This window comes from Thermobia domestica, chromosome 4, assembly GCF_964235325.1.
Source record: "Thermobia domestica chromosome 4, izTheDome1.hap1.1, whole genome shotgun sequence".
NCBI lineage: Eukaryota > Metazoa > Arthropoda > Insecta > Zygentoma > Lepismatidae > Thermobia > Thermobia domestica.
The window spans coordinates 244,398,668-244,407,195 of NC_137457.1; the positions used below are offsets into that span (position 1 = coordinate 244,398,668).

Below are 8,528 nucleotides of genomic sequence, written 5' to 3' on the forward strand. Positions count from 1 at the left end.
GTGAAGAACAGAACTATTTTATAGAATTCGCTTTTAAGCAATTTGTCATTCAGAGCTTTCAATGGCGGCGAAACAAACTTCTACATTTGTCATTCATCTGAAAATATGCTCACTTGTAAAGAAGCAAAGTATATGAAGTGCAAAAGACATAACCAAAAGAAAATATAACAGTACTGGTTTTATTTTCTGCTAACGGGAAGATATGTTCTAATGCTCATAATTTTTGGATAACTGATTACCCTCACGATCGTTACCCAAGTTTTACGCGATGAAGTAAGAGTTCAGACTCTTTTGAACCGTTTGGTTGGTATACCTGTTTTGATGCTATGTCCGTCTTGTTCGTATATCCAGTGAGGACCGTTACAATTATGATTCCTTTGGACTGTTTGAACAGTATGACCTCTCTCGGCTCTTAAAACCGAAAAACCACGTGTATTAGTTAGAATTGATACCTGTAAAATCCCTTAAATGTAGCAGAAATGGGAAACACGGATTCGATTTTCGGTGGGAGACCATGTGGTTCGGATTCCACGTTAATAAGTAGATCCACGTCTCATATAGCCTACTGAACGGTACATTAAACTCAAAATCAACTCAACTCACCAGTATATTTGTTATAAATTTTTAATACATAATACATCATTTTGTGTTATAATAATTACTTCAAGCAAGTTTTTTTTTTGTTTTCAAATTAATGCACAGAATATATGCTATGTAAACTTGTAATCCAGTGTACGCTTGTTTCTGTGTAAAACGAAAATAGAAAAGAAAGAAAGTACACATCTTACCCTTTGGTAACTATAAGTGATGTATTCCACTAGAATTCCATAGTAGAGTGTACCTTCGTGACTAATTAGCAGTTTTTAGTGCATCATTTGAGTGTTGCCTTAGATTTGATTTCAGGTGTAACATAAAGACTCGGATAAAACACTTGAATAAGATTCCTTACGAATATAAATGTTCACATTGAAAATCTTGATGATTATTATTATTTTTTCTGGTATTTAAAAAAGTTCAAAGTCTATTTAATAGAAATTTCTGATTGCTTATATTTACTCAAACATAGATTATTCGCTCTAGGTTTGTAAAACGTAAGTATCTTTCTTTATCGTGAATGTGCTTATTTCTTCTATTTTCCTTCCTTGTTTTGGTCGTATCGATAATTGTATCACCATTAGTATTACATATAACAAATTTATGCATTTTAATATCAGAAGCACGACTTAGTAAGAACAAATATATTGACATGTTTTATAGGTAGAGTCAAATAACGGTTCGGGCGTGACTTTACTCTTCACCAATTTTATTATAAAATTCTTAAATACAATGTCTTGATTTACAAAGAATAATTAATAGTGTATTTTTCCCTATTTGACCAGATGAAGAAGTTTGGTGTTTCGCAGGGTGTCCCTTCCGCTCATGGCATCATCCAGAACACTTGCAAGGTTATGGGTGAAATTTGTGGATAACATCCTCAGCTCACAGCAGCCTGGCGAGGTTTTATTTGTAGTAAGGATCCCTAGTACAGTGCGACATAGGCCTTAGAAAAGGTGTACCCCTAGTCCAGTGCGATCTTGAAGCATGTAATGGTTAGTCGATCAGTAGTCAGACAGATGTCAGGTCCCTCCGTGGTCCCTCTTTTATTTGTCCTCTTCGGTTGCCTCGTCCTCCTTCAGATCTTTTTGTGTGGTCCATCTCCTTTTGGTTTCCTTCGTGTCTTCTTTATTAGTGTATCATCTTCTTTTGTAAATAATGGCATTTGTTATTATAATGCTTTTGTTATGGTGTGGGGATACTTACAATATTTAAAAGAAACACCATGAATAAACAATGTTAGTGTAGTAGCCTATTAGGAGAGGGAAAGTTCTGTACTTGTTACTCGAAGTTACAATTATTGATAAAAAGATTTCAATTTGTAGAATCTTATAAAGATTATATTTAACCGAAGTCAGTTATCATGTCTTCAACACGAGATAAATTGGTCATCTTATGCCATAGTTTACAAATTAAGAATTGAGAAACATTCCATTTCAATATCAAATTTACATTTACAGATACTTCACATTATATTACTCATTAACAGATTGTCACCATACCCATATAATAAAAGAACAAATAGTTCGCCTAAACGGAAATTATATTATCAAAATAGTTTTTTTTTCAATTATTACATTCACAAAATTTTCTGACATTTTATGAAAATGAGTACCAGTTTTTGTTTATTAATGTTCTTTTAGTCCCGGTATTTAAAGCTTCTTAAGTCACTGCTTCACTGTATTGGTTTTGGGAAAAATTTTCTTCATAGATATTGCTCCAAAATTGTCCAGAGTTTTGTCCATCGAATCCCTTACCATCTAAACCTATTTCAGAGTTGTTGTAACTGTGAGGTGGGTTCTACAGATGGAAGAACGAAGATTAGATATGTTGGTAAAATATTCAACGCGATTTTTGCTCGTTTTTACTGGTGATATTTCAATGTTCTTTTATGAGCACGAATAGCCATCTTTCATACGAGGTAGAAAATACTTTCATAATTAATAGAAGTGTAATCGATTACTATAATATTGAACTGAAATCTTTATAAACAAAAAATGTAATAGTATTCCTGTCATTTAATAATACTAATGTTAGGTCATCAAATATTTTTACCAGTTACAAAATTGTCTGCTATTAAGGAAAGAACTTAATGCTGTATCTATTACGATAGTAATAACTTTGGTATTGTATAATGTTTTGTTAAATTGATATGATATGATATCTGAATATATTTCTGTTCGTAACATCTTTCTATTACCCAACAAATTTATGAGCCAAGGTAAGGCTTGAGACATCACGGCTTCATACTACAACTACCAGTAACTGATCCATGTAGATTATTCAATTTTGTTGTTTAGTTTCTGTGTAGGTTCTCTGTAATATTTTGATTAGCACTTATGCAATATATGTGTACTGCACCAACAGCTTTCACGTTTGAAGCAGCTTGCTAGGCTGATATGTTTTCATGTCAATTTCTCTTTTTCTTTCACTAAAGTATTTGCTAAATTATTGCACTATCATGAAAGCAACCTGCTTCAAATGTGTTTAAGTTAAATGCCGAAAAATAATTTTACAGCAATTTTGATTGAATTATGATTGGTATTAAAAAATTCTATAATTGTTGTTAAATTTTATATTAACTCAATTATATTTATTACGTTTGAACTTATATTATGTGTTATGATTACGACTATGTTTAATCATAGTTGATTAAGCGAATCCAGAATCGTTGAGGATTCCGTTGCTCCTCTTAGTATTTCGGGAAATACCCTAACTCGACTTAGCAGTGATATTTATCTTCCTAACGCTCACGATATACAATGTTCATACAGAGTTATTGTTTAAGACTAGTGGTGATGTTGTGCAGATAGTATTTATCGCATGTATTAGTTGTACAATCCTTCTGAACTGTGAAGTCTGCTATATGTATATAATTGAAATTTTGGAATGGTTATGAGTGTTACATGAAAGGACGTCAATGAACAAATTTCGCTGTCTAACTATGAGTAATTCCCTCTTTGTGAAAAATATCCAGAGAAGTATTATGCAACGTAGAGATAAAAAAATCTTTTCCGATAATTGTAAATACAGTATACAATAGTTGATTGACATAACTCAGGGACGTTTTCTGGAAACTTCCTTAATCACGACACATTTACTTTTGCTTAGTAGTTATCTATAACGAGACAATTTATAATACATTACCGTCCAGGCGGAATTGTTACTGTGGGCGTCACAATGTAGCACTCTTTAAGCATTTCGCAAACTTTCTTTCAAGTACTCCAAAATAGCTGTCGTACATTGTAATGTCGTATTAGACTAAAATACAGTGCTACGCCGAGGGATAGTACACATTCTATGTACATTGAAGTATCAAACTCTTTGTCAGCCACCGCATTCCTCTGACACGTCTCCCGCCGATTTAATCTTTTTCAACAACTCGATGACTTCTAGGTAGGAAACTACTTCCTTGATGGCTGAGCTACGCTATATGCTCACAAAACTTCCTTGCATTTTTCATTACATACTTCACAACTAGAACATGGTGGCTCATTAGTGGGGAACTTACCTCTGGTAGAAGTTGTCTCTGGTTCGATTTCAGCAATTTGGGCAACACCGTGTCCGCAGGTATTTATTATATATTCTGTTTCTTCTACAATCACATTGCAAGAGCTTGTTCATATTATTTCACTGTCGTCCACAACCCATAACATAATATGTGTGCTTCTTAACAAATTTATACGATATGTAGTACTACATAACTCTTTGAAGCACAAATTGTACCTAGATCGCATTTGCACGTCCTTCGTACTTTTTCCTTTTGTACTGATGCTGTAGAGAATGAAAAATGCAAAAAAAAATACCTATATTTTTTTAGCTATGGGGTGGTATACTTTTAATACCAACATGCAACAAAGTGAATTCTTAATCTAACCTAACCTTAACTTTCTAAAACAAATGTCTCTGTGAAAATAAGGTACGCAAACACAAAGTCAGATATAAAATAATTTTTGCATTTTACCTTTAATCGTGTACCATACATTTTTGCAGTGTTGCGCTTACAAGTAAAAATTTAAGATATTATTCAACTTGAAAACTTGAGAAAAGGTGCAGTTTTATTTAAACAATGCTCGGTTGAGTTTCCTTCTTACTCGTATCCATGGAACTGTTGGAAACATGTTTTAGACTTACTCATACATAATAGCTCCTCTCACACTGACCACATCCACTTCATACGAACCTGGTTCGCTTTTCTGCTACACTTAGCATTAAGGAGGTACTTTTCGTGCCATTGTACATCCTTAGACGCGTTTCCATTATTTACGGCAACAACCAAAGCGTGCGACAGTTCGATGTTATGCTGAGTATAGCACTGAAAGAAACCAGATTCGTGTGGATTGTATTTCTTCACCTGAACAAGTGTTCGGGTATACTTGGGTGGCCTTGGGGACGACGCTCCTACCATCAAGGTGATTAGAGTGCTTTTTCGAAACTTTGGCGTCCATTTTCTCAGAGTCTGGCAATTCCTTCCAGATCAAGTAGCTGTTGACAACACAAACATGGAGTAAGTGGGTAAATATTCTGTGCTGTGTACGATTTTTTCCACTAGCGCACTGGACCAAAAATCTCTGCAAGACGGCTGCTCCTTTATTTCCATCAACAAATCTATGCCAAGAAACACTCGAATTTCTTCATCAGTAATGGGAGTGAATTGCTTTTCGGCCTATGCAGCATACGGACTAGTTTGGAAAACAATCGAATCAACTACTTCCTCTGAAGATACGTATTTGAATATGAAAATTAGAGTAGAGTTGTTGATGTCTGTAATGTAGAAACTTGGTCCTGATTTAGCGGAGAAAGGGATCATTGGGGAGTGGGTTGTACTGATTACTCAAGAAAGGTATTCGGATATTATGTGTAGTTGATGTCGTACGCACGTGTTCTCCATCTGATACACATACATTTCTTCTAATGATTCACATCCTGCTGCTGCTGTTTGTGGTTGTGTTTCATAACGTGGATCATCACTTGTGTTCACTTATGTTTCTGATGAGGAATAAGATGTAATATTACACAAAATTCTCTCTATGTCTCTATCTTTCAGTCTTGACATCTTCACAGAATGGTCAGAGAACTTACACGGTGATAATGAAAATATATCACCATAGACTTCAAAGTAACAGCATAGTGGTAACAAACATATACCACCTACAAAGAAGGTCGCAGAAACACTAAATATCAAATGTAATTATAAAATAAGGAAAACTTCTTTTAACTAAGCTTCAGACAGAAAAGTGAAGCACATATAATGTCCTTTACACTAGAAAAACCACAAAATAATTCCCGCAAACAATGGAGCAGGTAATTTCACTGAAAACAATGAGATTCGTACCAACTAAAAACAGTATTGTGCGGGCGCTGGCGCTCAGTGGTAGAGCGTTCACCTCCGGTGCTTGGGGTCCCTGGTTCGATCCCAGCCTTGTGGACTTTGTGGTGGACAAACACCGTGCTCTTGGGTTTTGTCGGGGTTCTTCCGTTTGCTCCCACTTTGTTCATTCCTCTATTTCATTCATTTCTTATCATCTCCTTTAGCCTAACTTGCATAACCGTTGGACGTAAAACTCAAAGATTTATTTTCATTTTTCAAAACAACATTGTAAAAATGACATTACGCAACATCTGTTTAGTTACGAAAAGATCTATTTATCGAGAGGAAGCATTGGTAAATATATATATATACCGCCGTGCAACGTCCACAAAAAATATCTAAAAGATGGTATAATAATAGTACCACCGTGCTGCAAAGAGTTAAATAATATTACTTTCTTGGGAAACAGTGTAAATTGTAACGGTGCGTTCTATGTATCTACTAAAAAGGAGATTCGTGCAAACATGTCTTTTTCTGTCGTCTATTGTGACTAGTTGTCGATGATGCAGAGAAATTATTATTCTGGCGCAGTCTTTGTCGTTTCCTATCACGTTTGTGTACCGCAAAAGAAACATAACCGGCACTCTATCGACACGTGTGTGATGTTCTACTCGAGGTATTGCGTATAACAAACTGTTATCACAAGCTTAACAAGCTTAACACTAGTATAAACGTATTAATGAATGAACTAATCTAGAATTTTACAAGATTGTGTTTCCTGAGCTATAATTTTGTCAACAATTATCACACTGCGTATACAAAGAATATGTCAATTATTTGTAGAAAAGTACAGTAACTGAGGAAATAAACACAATTTTGACAACCCAATTTTAAACACAAGAAACATAATTAAATATTTAAATCAAAACCACGATAAACATGAAGATATGGAAGAAAACAGTAAGTTTAGATAGTAGTTGACTCATTAGTTTCAAGAATATGATATTAGAATTTTAAATGTATTAATATACAACTTCTTAAAAACATAACTGAGAATTAAAATGTTAACTTATATGCACCGTAATAACTCTATAAGGGTATTTGAAAATCACAATATTTGTATTTGTATCATTTTAAATTAATTCATGTTTTAAAAATTATATTTTGTGCCAGTTTGTAATAACACTGTCGTCAATTTTCCCTTGCTCAAAAGTAAATGAAGACATATTTTCACTTTTTATATAATAATTATTAGCTTTTGGGATATTATGTGCATCACAATACTATGTCTACTACATATGATGATTTCTTCTTATGCAATTTTAATTTAATTCCATTGTTTTCCTCTTTTTTACTATCAGTATTTCAAGAATGTCCTTCATGATGTTCATCATCCTAAGAAGAGGCGTTTCAACTTTATTTCTCAAGTATGAAAATATTTAGAAATCACCTTATTTTACACCTTTATTTCTTAGTTGGTGGTGTGAATAGCACCTCAAGAAGATTACGATTTGTTGTATATCAAAATCGAAATAATTATTTCCTTTCTAGTTTATGCGTAAACATTTGTTTCTCCTAAGTAGATTGGAACAGGCCTGACTAACTTTGAAGCAAATTAATAAATAGCATGGTATAAACTTGTTCATATCTTACTGTTAAATTTGTTTACACATACAATGTATCTAGAATTCTTCAGATATTTAAACTTACGTCATGAGGTAAGACTTGAAGTTTCTTGAACATATTCTTTATTTTATAAATGTAACAAAAAATCAAAGAACATTGAATTAAAATGTAATTAGTGCCATCCATTTATGTACATCTGAAGAAATCATAAATTGTAACATGTATACTTTCTCATAATATGAGTAATAAATGAGTTACACATTCAATTCTTATACATATTATTTGAATTATCACAATAATTTATACTACCATCTTAAACGATTCCAGAATGATTTTGTATTAGTAAAATGTAATCTAGAGATTAAGTTATTAACTGGACAGCTGCACAGTTCTTGCTGCATCATATTAGTACAGATATTGTGTTCTGAATGTGGCCATTACTTGTTCAGACCTAAAGCAACAATGTTTAGAAGATAATTACTCTTAATATCGTAAATAATATTATCGTTCGGATTGAATAAAATTAATGAGTTATAATAATGTTATGTAAATTTAAGCAAAACATTTTATGCCAACTTTGGAACTGTTCAATTTAAAGCTTAAAATGCTCTAAGAATTTTAGTTTATTAAAATCTAGTAAATAGATAGAGTATCCAACATTTTCTCCAAATATATTGAATTATTTCAGACAGTCCAGTTTATGCGTTATTTTTTAAAGGAGGTTTTAATTCACGCATAATATCTGTAAACATTATGTAATTTTCACACAATTTGTTGCAAATAACGCATGAAGGATAACATTTTATGTGCTGTTTCTGGTGGTAGTGTCCGAAGCGCAAATATTGTGGTAACCAGAAAAATCTTTAAAATGTATTATTCTCGAGCTTTTAAGAATGAGTTCTTTCATTGTAACATATTACTTGTGAAAATTGCCCAATTTTAATGTTGTTTATTGCAAATGACGCAGAAAGCGAGAAAATATTATCTAAGATGAATA

General features: G+C 33.0%; 1 long non-coding RNA gene across 1 annotated transcript in view; it reads left to right on the plus strand.

The window, feature by feature from the left end:
- Positions 1 to 7,783, plus strand: part of LOC145683478 (uncharacterized) — a 30,980-nt gene extending 23,197 nt beyond the window's left edge. Inside the window, exon 5 of the long non-coding RNA XR_014131118.1 lies at positions 7,267 to 7,783. This is a non-coding gene — a long non-coding RNA (uncharacterized LOC145683478). The remainder of the gene's footprint in view (positions 1 to 7,266) is intronic.
- Positions 7,784 to 8,528: the final 745 nt, after the last annotated feature.